The sequence below is a fragment of the Rhinolophus ferrumequinum genome, chromosome 8, assembly GCF_004115265.2.
Source record: "Rhinolophus ferrumequinum isolate MPI-CBG mRhiFer1 chromosome 8, mRhiFer1_v1.p, whole genome shotgun sequence".
NCBI lineage: Eukaryota > Metazoa > Chordata > Mammalia > Chiroptera > Rhinolophidae > Rhinolophus > Rhinolophus ferrumequinum.
The window spans coordinates 62,118,513-62,140,920 of NC_046291.1; the positions used below are offsets into that span (position 1 = coordinate 62,118,513).

Here is a 22,408-nt window from a genome sequence, read left to right on the forward strand (position 1 = left end):
AATAACTATTTGGTTGACTAATTGATAGCATGGATCAAGTTTCTGGGAGAGAATAAATATGAGGAACAGGGACCCCCTTCCTCATTTAGATAATATTTTGTCAAATGGCCGATTCCCATCTAATCATTGTATTTTTAAGCAGGGACAGCTGGAGCTTACTGCTTGCATCCTGCTCAGTCTTTATTCCTCCAATAAAGGCAGGAAACAGAAGGCTTCTGCACACAGCAGTCACAGACACTCATCAAAGACAAACCACTGACATGGGAACTTAACCAGAAAAGGCTTGCTGGCCCAGCGTTGGCTTTTGGGAGCCACATGCAGACACACAACAAGTAGCGCAGTAAGCAGCCTTCTCCCTTCGTCCTTTGGGGGTGGGGGCTGAGGAACAAGGCTTCCTCAGTTTTCTAACAAATGACCTATTTCAGTGAAATAAGAAAAGGATGGCAGTCATGCAGTCAATCAGTCAGTTATATGCCAAGTTGTAGTGATGTTAGTATTTCATGCCAGTAATTCTGTCTACCAGAGAGTCATCCTGGCTTTTTTCCATTCCTTTTAGCAAGACTGCAGTTGTAAATCAGCAGGAGTGTCCTGGAGGCTGCTTCAGGTTGGATGTCGGGAGCAGTCTGGGGGAAGAATCTTCAGAATAATTTAGAATATGAGTCTAACAGGGAAGGTCAGTTTTGCTATTTAGAATCAGAACCTTATGCCAAATTGGGCTTTGAAGGGATGCTCTAAATGTCAGCCTTAGAATTCGAATTTAGAATATCGAAAAATCACAATCATTCATATTTTTATCCCTATGAGACTTAGTTCAGTTTCTCAGCTCTGACCTCTGACCTTTGAGCATCCTTGGAACTGGGGAGGCCACTGATTAAAGTGATTGATAATAATCACTTTAGATTGAGGGTGTGTCCTCTCTGTCATGGTGACTTTACTCATAAGAGTAGTTTCATTTGTAACTCCAAGAGGAAAATAGGATGGGTGTCGTTCTCACCGGAGGAAGATTGTGTTCAGATCCTGGTCTTAATTTTTTTCCCCCCACAAACCTCTCTCTATGTCCCCCACACCTCCAGCCCCTGGTAGCCACTTTTCTATGCTATGTTTCTATGAGTTTGACTTTTTCTTTTTTAGAATCCACATATAAGTCATACCATGCAGTATTTATCTATCTCTGTCTGGCTTATTTCGCTTAACATAATGCCTTCAAGTTCCATCCATGTTGTTATGAATGACCGGATATCCTTCTTTCTTGTGGCTGAGTCCAGTGTATGTACATCCCACATCTTCTTTATCCATTCATTTGTTGACAGACACCTGGGTTGTTTCTGTATCTTGGCTATTGTGAATAGTGCTGCAGTGAACATGAGGGTGCAGGTATCTCTTCAATGTCCTGTTTTCATTTCTTTTGGATGTCTACCCAAAAGTGGGATGTCTGGATTGTATGGTGGTTCTAGTTTTAATATTTTTGGTCCTACCTCTGAATAATAGTGTGACCTTAGGCAAGTACCTTGAAGTCTTGGAGTCTTTCCTTCTTTAGCTCTAAAATTAAGAGAAAGATTATTCAGAGGAATAAATGAGAAAGAAGTTTGTAAAACATTAATAAGTTTGAGTTAGAAACCATGGTGCAGGGAGATGAAGAGCCAAAGTCACTCAAACAGCAGCTGTGGAATCAGGGCTCAAACCCGTTTCATGACTCATCACTTAGCCCAGCAGCAGCTGGCTTGCTAACTGAAAGCATACCTGTTTTCCTCTGCGGTCAGCCCCTCTGCACTGAGGACTGCAATGATATGAGGGCTAAATTAAGCAGAGCATGGAAGCTTGGATCTATGCACTTCCCAAGGCCCTGATCTGTCTACACTGCAACCCTGCCAGATTTACCTAACCCCGAGCAAATCACAGATACAAGCAGGACTCGGTTAGAATTCTTTGGTGGAAAGAATCTAGTGCAGGAATCTATTATGGCCCCATGTTTGGGAAGCAGGAGTAAAAGGGTGTGTGGGGACAGAGTCCCAGAGAGCAGTTTCCAGGCTCTCGGCCTCACGTGGAAAGATGCTGGCTCGGGTAGTAGGTGGCCATCAGCTGTGACTAGTTGGCCATCAGCTGTTACCGGTTAGCCATTAGTCACTAATATAAGTGCCGTGGCTGAGCTAGGGGGATGGTTGGTTGGCAGAGAAGTGGATGGCGGATTGCGGATCATGTGGCTCCTGCTTCCTGTGTCTCCAACCCAGCCGCCAGCGAGAATATAGTGGTATGACTCCCCTATCTATGGCTCCGTGAGTGTTCCTTTTTGGCCTCACCATATCGTGCGAACTTGTGCGGGGAGTGGGAGCTGAGACCCCGCCTGACAGGGGCACAAGAGGCTTTGGGAGCAATCCACGGAGATGGCAACAATCCTTAGATGTGGAATTCACTGCGACTCCCTGTCTAAAGCTCTCTGCTCTGGCCATGGCCTCATGTCCTCAGCAGATTTGCCTCTTCTTTGGGTGCCTATGAATGCTTCCCCTTCATTCAACAGTAGGCTCACTGTTGAATTACACCAAGGACACATCTCAGCCCCCAGCCATGATTTCTGCTGCACCATATCTCTAGAGAACTCCCATACTCTGAGGATTTAAAGAGGAAGAACACAGAGCCCTGGGTACAAAAACCTACGCTCCTCCCGTAAAAGCATCATTCTTGAACTGTCCCACACTAGCTTCTTCTATCCAAAGCCGCTGGGAAAGCAAGAAACACCTCAAATAATATTTAACTTCAATCACTGTTTGCTTTAATTATTAACATATGGCAGCCAAAGGTAACCACAGTACTCCACTCAGATACTTGAGAAAGAAAAAGGACTAGCTCATTCCCCAGCCTTTATAAGATGTTTGAACAATCATTTTGGACGGGCACATGCAGTCTTCACACATGCCAGCAGACACTCCAAAGTGTGATGACTGATTCACTCAATCTGCAAGTATTTATTGAACTGGCACAGTTCTAGGTGCTGGGAATACACCCGGGAACAAAACAGACCAAAATCCCTGTTCCTGTGGAGCTTAGATTCTAGTGGGAGATAGAGGAGGCAACGATTTAACAATAAACATAATGAATAAGGAAATGATATGGTATGTTAGGAGGTAAGAGAGAGATATAGTAGGGTAAGAAGAATGGGGATTACTGTGGGCCAGCGGGTCCCATTTTACATGGGATGGTCAATGTCAGCCTCATCCAGAAGGTGACAGTTTACCAAATTCTAAAAGAAAACAAGGGAGCCAAGTGGATCTGGAAAGTGGTGCTATCGACAGATAAATAGTGTGTGCAAGGGTCCGGAGGTAAGAGCATGCCTGGACTGTTGGTGGAACATCCAGGAAGCCTGTGTGTCTGGAATAGAGTGGTACGGAGGAGAGTGGAGGAAATGAGGTCGTAGAGGAAACGGTGACCAGATAGGTAGGATCCTGTAGGTGGGTGTGTACATTTTGCTTTCCTTTAGAGAGCTGGGGCCATGGGAGCCTTGGAGCCGAGGAATGACACAATTTGACTTAGGTTTTAATAGGATCGCACTCTGGCTTCTGTGTGGTGGTTTCGTTATATGCTCAGATAAGGCCACAGAGATAGGCCCGTTTCCACTTTTCCTCCAAGCTGTTCAGAGTTGGCGGGCTTCCAGGCTAGCACATCAGCGTCCCGCACCGAAATGAACTCTTCTGTGGCCTCTATCATGACTCCCTGCCACCCTGCAAAGTCCCACCGTCTTCCCTCCCAGCAGCACATGGAGATGGACAGAGAAAGGAAAGAATCTCTTCTTTCCCTGTTTGCAACTTCCCAATAATTCTGACTCCACCTTGCAAGATCCATTAGAGCTAATTAACGACCCTCCTTTCAGTAGGTGTCTCTTCATAATGATTAATTCTGGGGCAGAGATAGAAAGCTCATTCCATTATGGTTCTTTTTTAAAAATTATTATTATGCAGGTTTCTAATACTGGCATGAACTGCAGGTGAATTTCTGAAGTCATGTTACTTAGCTGTCACAACTAGTAATAGAAAAATTCAATTTATAAAGAATTAGGAAAGGCAGGAGAGACATGCTCTTCGGTTTAGAACAAAGGAGATCAATCCTGCCACAATGGCAGCATGACATTCGTGGACTTTGAAGATTCCAGGCTTCCTCTTCATTAATTAGAGAGAATCAAGAGTTCTGGTGGTTAATTATTTGCAGAAATTGTGCTCTGCAAAAGCAGATGCCAACTCACTCCAGCCGCCTCCAGCTGCAGCTCTGCATGATAATTAAACTGTGTCAGTCCTAAGCTCGATCCGAGTTGGCAAATAAACACTCGGATGGCCACTGGTATCCACTACCCTTCGGGTTTAGGCAGGGTCATGAGACTTCCTCACACAGGGACGGACCCCAGGAGACTGACACTGTTCTGAATGGATTGCCCTGGATAGGTAGTGCTTTTAAAATCCACATCAAGCAACATAAGATCAAAGTCATGTACAATCTGCCCTTACAAAGTATATGTTTGGTGGAGTTGGGGTATTTCCTATTGGTACTCTCCTGTTCTTGCTGCTGTCATTGTTATAGAGTTAAGTAATCAATTCTCTTAAAAGAACAACTGGAATTGTTTTTAATGACAAAAGTACTATATATCCTTTTATCCATTTTAAGCAATGCAGAAGTGTCTGAAGTGAAAAATGAGGGCATCTCTGTGCCCCCTGCTAACCCCACCCTCCTGCAAGAGCCATAATGAGGTCTGAGGCCAGTCCTTCCAGACTCTTCCTATGCTTCAGGTTGCAATCTTTGAATCCTTTTCTGACCAGCCAGATCCTGACATCTTAACATGACATCCTAGCGTTCCTGCTGTTTTTTCTGTACCCATGAGCCCCTCTACTGTCCTCTGCTTCTCTGCTTCCACAAGCCTCAGAGGCAGATTTAACGTGGGGCAACGGTGGTTTGGGAGTCTTGCCGTTGCATTGGATTTGATGGCAGGACTGGCATAAGAATACAGAGACATTGGTACTTAGTTGTACAAGCTTAATGTTTCCATGCAGCAGACAAGAGGTGAATCCGACAAGCCCAACGTGGTGGTAACAGTACATCTGTAACTATGTTAAATTCAGTCTTTGACAACAGATGTTGTTGGAAAGTAGAAGAACATGTGCATTACTAAGGCCATCAGCACTGCTGAAGTACACAGATGCTCGAGATCTGCTCACTCCTACTGGGGGAAGGGAAACAGGATCCAGTGTTGCTCTTCCAGAAATAACTGCTGCCGAAATTAGCCCAGAGGGTCATTTACCACAGGTAAGGCAGCAGACAGAGCCACGTCTCTAACCTGCCCTCCCAGGCATCGATTTCTTGAGGGATTTATCTAGATGACTTGAGGTCTAAAGCTGAGCAAGTCTGGCCTGTCTGATTGGCATTCAGGAAAAGCCACGGGCAACAGAATGAACACGGCAGCCTGGGCCAGCTTTCCCCAAATATCCACATTGCTTTGGATGTTTAGACATTTGCTGGCAGTAAGACCCTTTGGCCATTTCATAGTCCGTTTATTTAAGGTATTTGAAACTCTCTCCACAGAGCAGCTAAGGTTATAATATTAGCCCGGCTGACAGCAGACCCTCTCCGATTACCAAGGTCATTCTGCCCACTTAGGAGTTACCAACTCTTAATAACAGTAAGCAAGTTTTGTCCACATCTTGATAAATCAATTTTTATACCCATTTGTAACTGTCTGTCTACGAAACTGCCCCCAGCACTAGAGAGTTATCTCCTTGAGGACAATGAATGTGTTTAGCATCTTGGTGCTGCCAGCACGAGGCTGGAACTAGGGTACAAGTTTTAGGCTAACTCTGTTATACTGGACTTTTATTATGCAGTATTTGTTAGTTTGGTGGTGGCAGTTTTGTTTTGTTGTTGTTTGTTTGTTTGTTTGTTTTGTGTGTGTGTGTGACACTTTTGTCATCCAGGATAACATTGTACAATTATGCTCTGCAGAATTCTAATTTTTCAGGGTATTAATGGGTGCTTTGTGGGAAAAAACTAGTTCAGTGGTCAAAGAAACATATGAGTGTTTGGCTTAATGATGTTATACAGGTTTTTTGTTTGTTTGTTTCTGTGAATATAATTTGATACAGGATGTGATGGTTAATTTTACAGGTCAACTTGGGTAGGCTGTAGTACCCAGTTATTTAATCAAACACTAGTCTAGTTGTTTCTGTGAAGTTATTTTGTAGATGTGGTTTTTATCTGCAATCAGTTGACTTTAAATAAAAGAGACTACTTTCCATAATGTGGGGAGGACTTATGCAGTCAGTTGAAGCCCTTAAGAGTGAAAACTGGAGAAGAAACTTCTTCTCAAGACTGCAGCATCACCTCCTGCCTGAGTTTCCAGGCTGCCAGCGGCCCTATGAATTTTGGTTTGCCAGCCCCCACAATTGTATAAGCCAGGTCCTTAAAAACAATTATATATATAAAAAATACATATATATATAAACTTTAGAGGTATAAAGTTTAAAGGTATAAAGGAGATTTATAAAGGTATAAATCTCCTATTGTTTGTGTTTCTCTGAACACTGACTGATATGCATGATATACCTAAATCCATGTAAAATACACCATTCATTCGTTCATTCATTCATTCAGTTCACTCAACAAATATTTTTTGAGTCTCTACCATGTGCCAGATATTGTGCTAAGTACTAGAAGTAATGATAAAAGAGACAGTCCCGGTTCTCAAACTATGGTTGAAGGCAAGTCCAGGGCAGTGAATCTGCAAGAACTAGACTCAGACGGTGAGTCACCTGCAGCTGCCTTGGCCTGGAGCACGTCCAGTCTGGACTGGCACAGAGCCAAGAGAGAATAAAACGCATTTGCCCAGGCGTCCGGGGCATTCAGGCTTCCTGGTGCTAAAAGGAAAAGACACAAAGCTTGGGGGAGGGAAAGGTGTTCAGGGTGGTTTTTCTTGCTATAGGCAACCTTGAGGGTAAAAAAGCTTTTCTCCTGGCAGGCACCAAATCCCAAGAATTGTCCTTCCCAGTTTGATGGGATGACCTCACCATGACCTCACTTCCTTTCCAGGAGACTTGCAGATTCCTCAGCAGCCCAGAAGCTTCAGGGCAGGGCTGCCTTGTGCTCTGCCGTTGTACCTTAACACTTTGGCCCAGGAAAAGCCTTTGTTCTTTGCAGATTCTCTGAAACTGGCACCTTTTAAATTAACTTTAAAGGAATATGCTATCCTGATGTTTGTAAGTCTCTGTTGAAAAGGTATAAGTATATAGCACTGTTTTCTGTGCCTACAACCCATTCCCAGGAGGGGCTTTTTCCCTGAGCCCTTCCCCAGGCTTCTGGAAAGAGTTGCTGCAAAAGAGTAGACATATGAAAGCCTTAACAAGTGGTTGGGGGAGTGCTAATGGGTCCCCAGCACCATTTTAGAACACCAGCACCAATAGAAGGGCAATGTAGAGGTGAATCGCTCACTAATTGGGTGGTTTCAGATGCCAATCATAATTCTGGCTTCATAAGTTTACTGAGAACTTTAAATGAGATGATGTACACAAAGTGCTTGGGGCATAGAGGATGCAAAACAAATACAAATAGTTTCCTGCTCTTAGAAAAGTTTCACATAAACCCGAGTTACAGAAAGACCCATGTAACATGCATCACTAGAGTGATGTGGCTAAAAGCAGGCCCCTTTCTACCACTTACCTACCACTTCATAGCTGTGTGACTTTAGTAGGTCTCTTAACTTAGCTGTGTCTTGTTTCCCCACTTGTAAAATGGGACTGATGGTAATAGTGCTTTCCTCATAGGATTAAGTGAATTTTAAAGCAGTTCCAGGTATGTAAGGCATATGTTGACTGTTATTGAAATATGTTATGCTTCTGATGATTCTTTTATTTCAGCATGTGCATGAGTTACAATGTCATATTCAGTTCATTCCTTCATTTATTTCACAAATATTCTTACACACTTTTGTCATCCAGGATAACATTGTACAATTATGCTCTGCAGAATTCTAATTTTTCAGGATACTAATGGGTGCTTCGTGGAAAAAACTAGTTCAGTGGTCAAAGAAACATGTGAGTGTTTGGCTTAATGATGCTAAACAGGCATTTTTACTGAAGGACTTCATAGAACATTTAACATGCTGGACATACTCCAGACAGAAGTCTTTTCCCGTACAGACCCTCCTTCCCAGAACTGGTGTCACCAGGACATCCTTTGGGAAGTGCTGGCCTGGGATCAGGTAAAAAATAATTTGGATACACATCAGTAAGCCTCTCTGCCTGGCCATGGAAGCGTGTGAGTATTGAAGGCGAGGGCATATGGAAGGTGCTGCTGGGAGCATCAGCGGGCAGAAGCTCTACGAAATGCAATGCTGGGAAGATCTTGGCAGAACTTGCTTGGGAAAGACAAAGTTCACATTGCTGTGAGTTACCAACACCGAAAGATAAATCAGACTATTGCTAGTACAACTGAAAACATAAAAGTAAGGAGGCCAAGAAGGCTGTGTAGCTACCATGCAATACTTTCTTTCTCCTAGCTCTGAAATCAACTTTTATTGAGCATATACTATACCCCACACATGGTCCTAGACACAGGATGCCTTATGAGCCCCGGATGCCAGTGTGCTCACCAATGGAGCCAAGCAGATAAGGAGAAGTGCCCTATAGAAACACCAGAGAATAAAGAGCTCTAGGAGCCAGGGAGGAAACATGCTTCTGGTGGGGGACTTTCACTTGGAATGCTTAGAAAAGGGTGTTTGCTGAGCCAGTTGTGGAAAGACACATATTGTGTCAGGCAGAGATGAAAGGAAGGGCATTCCAGTCATAAGGGCAAACGTGGAACAATACTGGCTGGAGATGGGGACAGGTGAAGAGTCAATTTGATTAGGGTGTGTGGGGATGAGGCAGATGGCCCCAAGTTAAGGCTGGAGAGTATTGCCCCGACAAGACTTGGGAAGCCTTGAATGTCATGCTTATATGCTTCATTCATTCATTTAGTCAACAAATATTTAGTGCCTACTATGCACGAGGCACTGTATTAAATATTTGGGGATAGAACAATGACAAAACAAAGCTTCTGTTTTCATAGAGTTCATAATCCTGGTGTAGAGAGAAATGGTAAACAAATAAATATAGAGTACAATGTCAGGTAACAATAGGTGCTATAAAGCAAAATAAAGTGGGCTTAGAAAATGGTAAGTAAATGAAGTGCCATGTTAGGCGGGGTGGCCAGGGGTGGCTAAAAGGAGATGACACTTGAACAGGAAACTGACTGAATTCCTGAATGAAGTAAGTGGATCAACCAAGCAAATGTGCAGAAGAATTATGTCCCCAGCACAGGGAACAGTCAGCACAAAAGCCTGAGGTGGCAGTGTACTTGGAAGGTCCTAGAGCAAGTCCCAGGAGTTGCTGGTGTGGGCTGTGTGAGGTGCAGAGAGGACGGAAGGAAGTCAGGCCACGAGGAGCCAACTGGCTTTTGGGCCGCTGTGAGAACTTTGCATTTTATTTGAAGTGTGATGGGAACTTGGGCTGTATTTTACTGGGAAAGGGATGTTGAAGATATTGGAGCAAAACAGTGATAGAGCGATATGATGTGAGCTGTTGTTTTACGTCAGTGGTTTTCTAATTTGTAGAGCACAAAGAAATCTTACCTAGAAGCATCATACTTAATTCTAATAAACAAAGGATGCTCTGGCTGAAGTGAAAATGGGAGTTCAAGGCCACAACCATTGCCTCCTTCTGATGCCTTCCACAGGGACCCATGGGACCCTCAGAACTCTTTATTAGGGAGGTGCTTAGGCCAGAGGACTACGAGCTATAGACACTGGAGGTTGTCAGGAAAAAAGCTCAAGTCTTCTCTAGTAACCCAGAGGAGAGATACTGGCCCTGGAAATGGGCTCAGAGGAGAGAAATGGAGGCAAATTGATGAAGCAAATCTGGTCTGTTCTGCTCATCCCTCTCAGCTAGTGCATGCCTTTGACGTGCACAACCGGTATGAAATAAGAATATGCCGTGGAACACGCCAAAGAGATGACAATCTTTGGGATTTGCAGGGGATGTTTTTTTCTGGGTGGTGGTCTCTATGGAGATGAGGAAAGCTGAAGAGTAATTTCTACTTGATGGGAGAATAATTATCAGATGGTTGGAATACACTTTCTTCCCTCTCTCCACGTAGGACTTATATTAAATATTACCGCTTGGGCTTTATTAATCACCATCTTCCCCTTACTCTGCCAGCCTCTTTGGCTTCCTCCATTTTCCTTACCTGCATTGGAAATGTTCCTGCCTCAGGCCCTTTGCACCTGTTGTTTCTTCTGCCTTGAATGCTCTACTTCACATATTCCTATGGCTGATCCTTCACTGCCTTCAGGTTTTCACTCAAATCCTGTCTCTCAGTGAGGGCTTCTGTAGACACTTTCCCTCCTTGACAATTCCTAGCTCATTTCCCTGCTTGTTTTCTTTTCTCCTGAGCACTCTTTACGATATGAAGTACTATTTTTAAATATTGTTTACTGTCTCTCTTCTCCTCTTGAGAACATAAGCTCTTTGGGAACAGGGACTTCTGCCTGTTTCATATCTCCAAGGCCTGCAACAGTTCTTGACATAATGAGGGTTCCATAGAGATTTCTGGAATGAATGTTTTCCCTTGCATGAGCAACTGTCACAGGGTCTAGGATCAGTTCAATAATTTATTACAGAGGATTTGTTACATTTATTTTTAAAGCAGCAAAGCACATTTATTGTAGGCCCTGTGGTGATGTGACAGTAATTATTTTATTCCTTGATTTGTTAAAAAGATAGGATAAACAAAGGCATGGTATGTTAGTCCACGTGAGAATATGAGACTTCTTTTGGCAAATATTTCTATAGAAACCCCCAGTAACTAATGCTGTGCTAGGCACTGGGGTGCAGTGATGAGTGACCTTTGTAAAACACTTAATTCTAGTTGTCTTTTGCAATTTCTTGAAGCGATTCTAAGGTGCTTACCCTACATGCACAACTCACTCCCACAGGGTCACTGTACTTACAGACAGCCCCCCACTGACTCGCAGGTGGAAGACTTGTTTTTAATTCAGCGGGTGGAACTTGGAACACATTGTCTTACAGAATCCTCACGATAAATGGATGTGAGTGTCTCAGGCTGGCCTACAAAAACACATTTAAAAATAATGCAGTCAACATACCATAAATTCAAGATGAAAAACTGTAGGGAAAAAAATACTGTGGGATTACCAATGTCAAACAATAAAATATAAATTGAGTTAGAAATGTGTTGTTAGGTACTTTGGGTGACCGTGCTGGACAAAAGCATTGAAAAATGTTGAAAAGGATCCTTGAATTCCTTAGGAGAAGCTGGAAATCTGGATTTTAGTTTGGTGACCTCATATTTGGTGACTCATTCTGGGCCAGAGCCCTTGTCCCCCAGCCCTCCCCTCTCTCTACGTTTCTCTAATCTTTTCTTTGCCACCTGTTTACTTCATCTACCCCCACCTTTGCTTACAGTTGATACCTCTCTCACCTCTTTCTTGAGCATTATGGTCTTTGCAAAATTTTTTTCCCATCTCTCTGTCTCTTTTTTTTTGCTTAAGATAGAAAAAAGGACATAGGAGGAAAACCTGTCATGACCACCTGTCTGGCAATTTCTATCGAGAAAGATGTGGTCTCTTGTCTGGATTCCTATAGACAGAGGGGAAAACGTACCCATGTCATTCAAGGATATCAGGAATTGTGGCAAATTCACTGTTGGTTTGTTTGTGTGATTTGTTGTTCTAATCTAATCAATATTATAAATTATCTTTATGACTCAGGAGACAGGAGGTAGGACCAATCAGAGTATGAAAGTTTGTATCTTTTTTTTTTTTTTTTGCCCGCAGTCTATCTAAGGCAATGTAGTAATGTACTCTGTTGTGATGAGGTTCAACTCTTCTCAGTAAGGAAAACTAGAGATGCCTTCAATCCTCACAGCTTCAGATCTCAGACAAAGAACCCACATGTGACCAGGAGATGCCTGGGCCTGTCACAACCAAAGTGAGTCACAGAGTCTGTCTCCCAGGATTCCATTTCCTCATCTTTAAAATGTGAACAGTAAATCTGTTCTTCCATCCTCATTAGACTATTGACAGAAACAAATAGCATAATAGAAATACAATTGCTCTTAAAACTTAAAAGCCCTAGAAGGCATGGAATTATAACGTATCAAAAAGTTAACTCTGGCTATCTCTGTATTTTTATCATAACCTGGGTAATTTGAAAAAGCCTGGTCTTCTTATCTCATCCAGGAAAGTCCCAGGTTTGAAGTAAGTAGGGTTGAAATTACTCAGAATCTGATATTTGTTTTGCAACTATTATCACTAACATAAGCAGGAAGTTGAAGTCTCGAGCGCTATAAAATGTGTTTGCAAAGGAAAGCCAGACAGAACAAACGCTGTGTTGAGTGAATGCTAAACTTTATACCTGCATTTTTATCTACTGACTAGGTTGAGCCATTCCCACTCTAGAATTGGGAAAAGGGAACACATATTTAGAGGATGTCCCAGATAGAAATCTTTCTATGTCAACTGCAGAATAAGGAACTTTTTCTCCCTCTGGGGTCTGATTCAGGCGTCTAGAATGTAAAATAACAGGACTATTCAGCATTGTGATTATTTTTTTCCACTTGGGTTGTTAGGGGATTGCAGTTCACTCTGGGTAAATGATTATTGTGTGTCCTTGTGGAATAAACACTATGATGTGTGGGAGAGATTCACAAAGCATATCAACCATCTATACCGTTCCCCTAGCCAGCCACAGGCCAGTGTGGGCACAGCATCTTTTGCTCTAAGACTCACTTACATGCCTTGTAGAGTGTTTCAGTTCATAAAGATCCCTTCTCAGAGGCAAACTTTGGGGCAGACAGAAGACACTATTTCAAGGATCACTGGACAGAGACTCAGGAACCTAACAGTCTTGTCCTGAGTGAGTGACAGTGTGACTGTGGCTGAGCCACTGGTTCTCTCTGGGGCTCAGCATCTCATCTATCAGCAGAGAGAGCCTTCCAGCTCTACAACTGTCAAGAGACAATGCCAATGTTATAAGCATTACCTTCCAGTTTCCCACATATCTCACCGGGGGGCCTTGTATTTAGGTAAATAAAGACTTAAAAAACTGAGGCCAAGGGGGCCAAATAGAGCCCTAAGGCAGAATTTATGGGCCCTTTGTCATGCTTGTTAAAAGTTTTTATTTTGTTGCAAATCTTTGAAAATCAGAAGACATGCCATATGAATCTAGATTTCTGGCTGCTCTTGAAAAATCAAAAGATCTTTCCACAATGGGCCTAAATTCCAATATGGCAGCAATTAGCTAGAGCTAGGTGGTGGGTGTTCCCTTTGGATCAGGCGTATGCTCTTCAGTTTGCCACAGTCCCCACCACTCTCTATTGCCACCAACATCTGGTCTACTTTACAGTATCCTCCTGACCCCTAGAGTTATTTGAAATTGTGATCCTTACCCTAATCTCTCTCTCTACCCCAGATGTATGAACCTCTACTTTTAGTACCCTTTCTGAAAGTAGATTTTTATTTATTTTTTATTTTTATTTTTATGTTTTTTTTTGGTTTGTTTTTTTTTTTTTTTTAGAAAGATCCTTAATACTCTGGCATGAAATAAGTGAGCAGATCATTGCTTCCCAGACAGGAGGATTTGAACATCCTGCTGAGAAAGGGGGAAGGCCGAGAGGAAGGGCAAACAATTAGGTAGAGCTGCTCTTTACAACAGAAATATCATGCAAGCTGCAAATGTGAGCCATATATTCAACTGAAAATATTCTAGTAACCACGTCAGAAAGAAGTAATGAGAAATAGGTGAAATATTGAACGGAACATACCCAAAATATTTTCATTGCATCGTGTCATCAATTTAAAAATCATTAATGAGCTGTTTTACATATTTTTCCCACTAGGTCTCTGAAATCCAGCATGCATTTTATACTTGCAGCACTTCTCTATTCAGACTTGTCTATTTCAACTTCTCAGTAGCCACAGGTAGTGGCCACCGAGAGGGACACACAACACAGAGGTAGGGAACCACCTTACCAGTGTTGCCTAGAGCACTTTCTAGTTACTGGATGGGATTCAGAAGGCCCCACATTTATTGAGGGCTCACTACGTGCTATATGAAAAACAAATATAATTTGTTTTCTTTTCGTTTCTGTGTCTCACTAACAAAGACAGCTAGAGCAGAAGGTGAAGACCATTGAAATGGTACTTCCACTGGAGTTTTCTCATCTCTCAAGCTGCTAATAATTGTATTTATCTTAAAAGGTTAGTGTAAAATTTATAAAAATGCTTTATAAAGTATAAACAACTATACAAGTTTAACAAGAAGAAAAAGAGCTGTATTATAGTGAATGCTGATCTCTGAGCTAGGCGCTTTGCATATGTTGTCTTAACCTTTGTCATACGTCTATCAAATGGTACTACTATGAAGATTTTTAAAAGGGAGAAACTGAAGCCTATAGAAATTGAGGATCTCTGCAAAGTCACACAGGTAGTGAGTGGCAGAGCCAACCACAGCTTTGAAGATAGGTTGGATTATATTCATGGCATTATTCTGGTTAGAGAATGAGAATGAATCTTTCATTTTCTGAGACACGTTAGTAAGTGTTTTAAAGATGAAGAAACTGGGGCTTTATAATTATATCCAGGATCACACACGTGGCAAATTAATGGCCCTGGTAAATTTAAAATTGGACAGTCTCTAGAGTTGTCATTTTGGTTTTAAGTCCATTGAACCCTCTGAGCCAAAGGAATCTCATGATTATTGAGATTATTGTTTTTATTCCAGAAATGAAGAGCTAATCCCTTTGAGGTCGGATCTCTTCTCAGGAGGAAATGAATGCGTAGGACTGGCAGGGGAATTCATTACCATTTGGTGATTCTGTCCCTTCTTGGCTCAAATAACTTCAATACGTATTAGTCTATCCCAATTCTTCCCACTTCCTGGGAAGTGAGTTCCATTAATGAGATGATTTATCAACTTTTTTTAAGCTCCAGCCTGACTTTCGCAAATACAGATAAGAAGGATTATTTGTGGCTCAGTTCTTCTACAATTGCACAGACTCAGTGTGAGCTGAGGCAGTATTGCCCCCAAAAGGATATTATTTCTATCACAGCAAGGGACATGATTTGTGTTAGCCTACATTTTTTTCAATGTGCCCCCACCAAAGCTTCTCACCAGGTGGGCCCCCCTCTCAGCATGCACACCCTAATCCTCCCCAGCGCTGTACCTTTGCACATGCTGTTCCCACTGCCTAAGGTGCATTGTCTTCCCCCACCCAAAGCACGTGTGTCCCACAACGATCATTAGCTGAGGTCAGGAATCTGAAGATTTCAGGCTACATCTTTTCTACATCTCTGACTCCCAAGAACATATTGTTTATACCTCTCATGTTAACCCACCTCACATGCCACCTTCTTTTGTCATTGAACTAGTTCCTGTGTGTGTTTTTATCCAATTAGATAAAGGTTTATTGAATACAGGATCCTGGTTTCTACAGGGTTCTGCATTTCAGCAGTACTTAAAATATTTCATTTCTAACTGCTTGAATGTACTTATTCTGTGTAATGGTGTTGGGTTGATAATACGTATGTAATATCTGTTGAATTAAATCAACTTTAGATTTTGAAAACCACGTAGTTTTGCTAAAGATAACAAAGGTCTGACATGATTTCAAGGTTCTTATTTGATCACATCTCTATAGACTTAGAATGTAAGTTACTAAATCTTGCTGTATTTCCATTTTTACATCTGTTTAAGAGTACTTTGATAATGCTACTACTACTTGCAATATGTATTATTAATATCCTCAAGCAAAAGACTGAATTATCTTGCAAAGTCTATGATCAGAGTAGCACGGAAAGCGATAAAATTAATATGGATATAGAAAAACTTTGCTCCAGGTGAAACTGAAAAACTAATTGAAAACTATGACTCAGCCGTCTGCATTTTTCCTGGTTTAACAAAGCAGGACAAAATGTACGGTAGCCATGGATAAACTCTTTATGCCCTTCCAGGTAATGAGTAACCACGTGTGACTAAGGCAGAATTAGGAGAATGTCTTAGACCTTGGGGGACAGGGGGGAAAGTTCCCATAATTACCCTAGATACTCCCAGTTCTGGGAAGGATTATCATGCTGTAGGCTTGAGTGACATCAGTGTTTTTATTTGTCAATAAGAAGCTGTAAGGAGCAGTTATTGTCTTTAATTGAAAAATAAGTACAGTGATAAAATTCAGGGATCTGTAAATTCCTTGAGCTCCCAGAGGGGTCTCATTTCAGACATTTGCCCTTTTTCCAGGGCTTTTCATATTTCCATCAAGATGTGTTTGTGAAGTCAGCAAATATCGGGACACAGTGAATGTTGGCACAGCAGAATGTTCCTTTGGGGTCTGAGTTTTCAGGTCCTCAGAGAATAGACTGAGCTGGCAGTTTTCATGAGAACAGGTCCTCGGGTTTACCTTGAAGTAAAACAAATTAAATTCCAACGTGAAGACTGTCATCAGAAATCCCCAAGAGCAGTGCAGCTCCTAAGCTCTCCCTCCCACTGCTGTGGCTATTTCATCGGGGAAACACAACTATTGGCCACTTGAAGGCAGTCTGCCTGCCTTGGGCTATTTTAAAGTTTTTGACTGTCTAGCCTGTGCAATTGGCTATGGTTTGATTTCGAATCTGCTTTTTAAATAAATCTGAAACCAATCGATTCCTCTAGCAGGTTTTCTCCATGTTCCAGCAATACCTCTATGTGTCAAGGGTGGAGGTTGTGTGAGTGTGTGTGTGGGGGAGGGGGATTGGCACTGGAGTAAGCCACCCTCCAGATACTTTGATAACCACCTGTGCCCTGAGCTGGTGAGGGGCTTCTGATTTCCTCCATTGCCAGTCAGCAATCCTTCTGGAGTCTCATCATTTCCCCATTCTCCACATCCAATCAATCAGCAAGCCCTGTCAGCTCTGCTTCCAAACGCCCCACCCTGTGTGTGCTCTTCGGGTCTGATACAGTCACCTGATCGTCAGCCTCTCCTGTCTGTCCTCCATATCAGACCCCTGCCCGGCCTCCCTGCTGCCTCTCCTGTTCCACTGAAGTGCAGTCCTACCACAGCAGCCTATGATATCTTTTGGGGACATAAATCAGATTCTGTGGCTTCCCTATTTTAAACTCTAATTGCTTCCCATTACATTGAAAGCAAAAACTCGTATCTCCCCTGCCTTGCAGAGGCCTCCCCCTTTTGGGTCCTCTAGTGCCCACTGATGGAGCTCCCCTGGCACCACCCTCTCCTTCCCTCGATGACTTCTATTCTTGCCATCATTAGAGCTCATGGAGCTTGCCCTGACCACTTGCTCTGGCTCCCTCTGCCTGGAATCCTCTTTCCTCTGATCGGCACACAGATGATTCCTTACTCATTGTAGTCTCAGCTTGCAGTTAGCAACTCAGGGAGACCTGCCTTGGTGTTACACTCCACAGGTGACACCTAGGCACCCCCGTACCACATCACCCTAAGTCAGTTCTCTGGAAAACGCTTAATCACCATCTGGTGTTTTCTTATCTATTATTTTTAATTAATGTGTTTAGCATTCATCTTTCCCCACTACGATAGCATTCTCTTACTCATGTCTCCCAGGAGTAGAACAGAGCCTGTGAAAGAGTAGGTGCTTAATAATTTTCTTTTTTTAATGGATGACTAGAAAAATACTAATAAATGTCATGGCCAATAGCCATTCAATAATGGTTTAACCTTATATTACAGTGACACGACCAGTTTCAATTTAAATATAACTTTTACCACATTATCTCACATGATCCTTGTACGAAGCTATGGAGAAATCAAAGGAAATGGAATCAAAGGCTGCCAAAAAGCTATAAAGAATATGCATGTTAGAGGCTCAATGCTTTTCTTGTAGCCAGGCCAGCTGAGCCCAAGCAGAGGTCAGACGTGGTCTCCCAGGACCCACCCACAGTTTCCAAGCATTTATTTGCGTGGTTGGTCTGCAGCATCTTGTTTTTCCGCTGAAGGAGCTATGAAAAGTTTAATGAATGGGGGCACGAGGGGGTGGTGGAGACTTAGGGAGAAATGGGAGGGGTGGGTGTTGTTCAGGATGGTGGAGACCCAGCAGAGCTTGAGCCCGTAGTGGAGTGAGACCAGAGCCAGAAGCTGAGGAGCTGTTTGCACAAGAGAATGTTGGATCCTCAGAGACAAGCAGAGCAGCTTTGGGACTGAGAATATAAACAAGGGCACAGGGTGGGGTGAGGGTGTCGTCCTTTCCTCTGCAAGGAATGTGGTGTGGCTGCAGCATGAGTAGGAATAGCAGGGAACACAGAGCTCTGTGACACTTTGCAGGTGGCGCAGGGGTCAAGGGGCAGCTTTGCGGCCAGTGAGGGCAGCGTCCTAGGAGCATTTTCATCAGGGACATTGCAGTGCTTCACTCTGGGTGGCGCCAAAGTCCCAGTCCCTGAAATGCACACTCAGGCCACCAGAGGGTTCTGCAAGGCCTGGACCCCCCAAAACTCATGGAGGCCTCAGCCAGCAGCTCAGTCCCCTGGGCCAGGTGGGGCCGAGACAGACTTGGGCCCCACATAGACATATTCTCACACAGGGTACTGGCAGGGTGGCAGTTTCAAATGACTAACAAGCCATGTACCTCCAAGAGCTGCAAATGGTTTCTGAGCATACTTGATACATCCTGTGGACTCACCCTAAATAAGCAGAGACACTTTGGGAAAGGGGAAGCACAGAGAGCCACAGTTATGCAGGTGGAGCAACTGGCTAGCAACATTTGAGTGAAAATGTAGTCTAATTGGCCCCCACAGGCTGGGGAGGCCTGGAGACATCTGGTTACATCCCTGCCAAGGAGGCGCAGGAAACAGGTTCAGACCCACCCAGTTGGGAAGCAATTAAACACCAATGCCAACAGGGAGCCAAAGGCAGCCATGGGCAGAACAATGGCCCTGTTGTAGAGCCAGCCCTCTGAGGGCTTCTGGGAGGTTGCTCCAGCCCGCTGGCTGCACCACTTCTGCACTTAAGTACGTATAATTAATTAACAGGAGCTAATGGTAATCACGTCTGCCTTGGGGCCACCTTGTACGTAAATTTACAAAATATGGAAAAGAGTTTCCTGCCCTGCAATGACATTGTAACCCCAACAGAAAGAAGACCCCGATTGTCAAAACATCTGTGGCAAAAGCGTTCCATTCCCATAGGGAATTGGGTCTGTGAAGTTGTCTATTGAGAAGCTAACTATATATAATTGTTTTTCATATCACCAACAAAGGAATTTCACTTTGTCTATTGGGGGCAGGGACTGTAACTTGTGCATTCTTACATCCTCACAAGCCTCACAGGGATCTGGCACATAGTAGGTACTTCGCATCTGTTGCAAGAAAGAATCGAATTCCAGAGAGAAATAAGTGTTCTTTCTGACTTGGGAGCTCATCTTCAGAGGTGAAACCCTGGCATGTGGTGTGTCCTGATGACACAGAGTCAGGTCCTTTCTCCCATTAATGTTCCCAGGAAAAATAAAACAACTACTTAAACAGAGCTGAGTTCCAGGTAAAACAAGAAGTTACTGAAACAATCCTACCTGTTGCCGTGGTGGAGCCACCCCATCTCTAGAAAAGATCCACACTCTAGGTTTCATCCTGTCGATTGGAAAGCTCAGTGTGTGTCTGTGTGGATGTGGTCATGGGGTGTGTACGCCCATGTGCGTTTGTGCGCTATGTTAAAGAGGGACAGAAACCATCACAGTCTACGGCCACAATGGCGAGTACTGCAAATGCCACTGCTATGCAACTAGAATAAAAGTTCGTCAATGGACAGGGCAGAAACTTAAAAGCTGACCTACAAGCAATGGGCCATGGCTGCAGTTGAGTAGCCCAGGAGGCACTTGAATGGTCGTAAAAGAAAGCCCTGGGTTAGTGCATGGTTAGAGGGAGGCTGGTGTTGTGACTAAACAGATAATGGTCTCAGGATAGGAGATGTCTGCTGCAGATCCGCCTCTTTTACCCCTCCTTTGATGGGCTTCCTTAGGGCCACTCAGCAGACCAGCCGGTCACATTGGTCCCATGTGGAATCCAGGTAGCATTACCACAAGCTCTGGGAAAGTCTACCTGTCTCAGAGTTGACTGCACAAATGGATGGATCTCTAAGGGATTTTCAGGTGAACTAAGAAGGCCATGGGATCACAGCCTCTTGGGGCTGTTTGGTATACTCTAATCGTTCCTGTTGTGTCACTACAGCTGCTGTGACCAGGGAAGCCATCGGTCCTTTCAGAAATGTGTCAGTCCTTAAATGGTAGCCCACCCTTTTCAAGAATTCAGGCGGCCCCAAGATCCCGACTTCAAATTCACATGACATACGGCAGCCACACAGCCGGATTTCCTACAATACCCCCCTTTCAGCTATCTTGCTCCCTCGCTCCGTGAGGACTTCATGGGTAGCCCTTGTCAGGACATGCTCTCTTTGAGTTGGGAATATATCACTGCCCTAGTTAGAAAGTAAAACGGGGATTCTTTCCATCAACAGCTGCTTCTGAAATGATGGTGACTCATCTGTCCCCACCGCCTTCAGAGCTGAAGGTGAATCATCGAGGAGGCGAGAGATTGCTGTCCAGACCCTGAGGGCCTAGACTTAGGAATGAAAAGACCAAGTCAGACAGGACAGGAACAAGAAGTCCTTAAACACCCTCCCTGAGCTGAGCCATGTTAAGCTTTAAATAAATTTAATCCAGTTTTTCTCCCGCCACTTTTCATTTTTGCTTATTACTACCAGTTGCGCCAGAAGCAGAATGGTCAAAACATTTCCAGTGATGCTGAATTTTCAGGGTATTTACAGTTAGCCTGGAAGCAGCATGAAGTAGGATTTATAGATTTGTATTACCAGGCAGGCAATCTCTCAAGATTCAGCATTTGGACTGGATTTTAATTAAATAAATGTTCAGGCTTTAATGGGACGACATCTCTGGAACCCTGGAGGGTCTCCTAATAAATTGAGATAAGATCCTTAACCCAAAGGCATTTGCATTCCTTAGGGAACACCAACAGGTAGGCATTCTGGCAAGTGGGAAGGATGATTGCAGAGTGAAGTACTGAATCCCTGGGAGGTCAGCAAAGACTTGGCAGCCTAGAAGATTCTGTCACATCTACTACGAGAAGGAAAAGGTTCTTGCAGCCCGATGAGCTATTTCAGTAATGCTGAGGCAGTAGCCATCAGTGATAGAAAGCATGGTGCCTTCTGCTTGGGTTCAAATTTCAGCTCCTGATCCACAGCGGCCGACCTTAGATGCATAACGTGAATTCTCTTAGCTAAGCTTTCCTGCTTGTAGGGCAGGAATAACAATAGTACCTCCATCATAGTTTCCCATAAGCAAACCTCCAAAGGCTGCTGATTTAAGAGCCTTATCTGCATCCATCAAACCACAGTACGCCTCTGCTCCAGACTCTCTCATGGCTTCCTGCCTCCCGGAGAGGAGAACTCAAGTGCTCTCCAGCACCTTCCGGGTTCTGTTTCCCCACTAGCTCTCTCATCTTCACCATGGTCCCCGTACCCAGGGCTCTGGTCCCACTGGACGGTGTGCCTGCTCTGCTCCCGTCTCTAAGCCTTCACACTTGTTCCCTCCTCCTCCTGAAATGCTCCCTCACCCCATGTTGGCTCATCCTTTAGGGTTATTTGAGATACAATGTCACCACCTCAGAAAGAACCACCCTGACGACACTGAAATAGCCAACACTTCCCTAGCGTTCACTGAATATTTGGAGAATGAGAAGCAGCAGCTCTCAGCTGTCTCCCGAGGTCTCCCAGCTGTTGCTAGGTGTCTCCAAAGTCTGGAGATGCTCACCAAGACAGTGAGCATCTGTCATCCCAGGTGCCCACTGGTCCATGCTCCTTGTTCACAAAGCTGCAGGAAGACTCTCTGCCATCATCTGTCCTGGGGTGGGGCAGGCTTCCCGCCAAGGGGGCAGGCTACCCGCTCCCGAGACCTGCTGTTCTCAGGGGCCAGAAGAGTCCTGGGTGTCATGCAGATGGGATATGACCAGGTTTACCTGGGCCCTGAGGCAGTTCATTGACCACGCCTCACCTCACTGAGGTTTACTGAGCAGTTTTCATCTGCTTTAGCTATCTGCCCTGTTATCCGAGTTCAGAGTCCTCCAAGAGAGGTGAAGAGGGAAGAACTAGTCCCATCATCTTCCCCACTTTGTTCCCTCCTCCAGAAGCTTCTTCCCCAATTCCCTGTCCAAAAGGAAAGAAAAAAGCTCTTGTGCATCTAGTATGCACACATACCGATAGATGAAAACAGATACCAAGAGCAGGGGTACACACGCGAGGAACGGGGTGGTCCAAGTGGATTAAGCGTGCCCATGTGGTGCTTTATGCAAATTAGAAAGGAAGACACCCTTTT

General features: G+C 43.9%; 1 protein-coding gene across 1 annotated transcript in view; it reads left to right on the top strand.

Moving 5' to 3' along the window:
- The window catches only part of ITGB6 (integrin subunit beta 6), a 126,902-nt gene that overhangs the window by 13,817 nt on the left and 90,677 nt on the right, over positions 1–22,408 (top strand). The window lies entirely within an intron of this gene.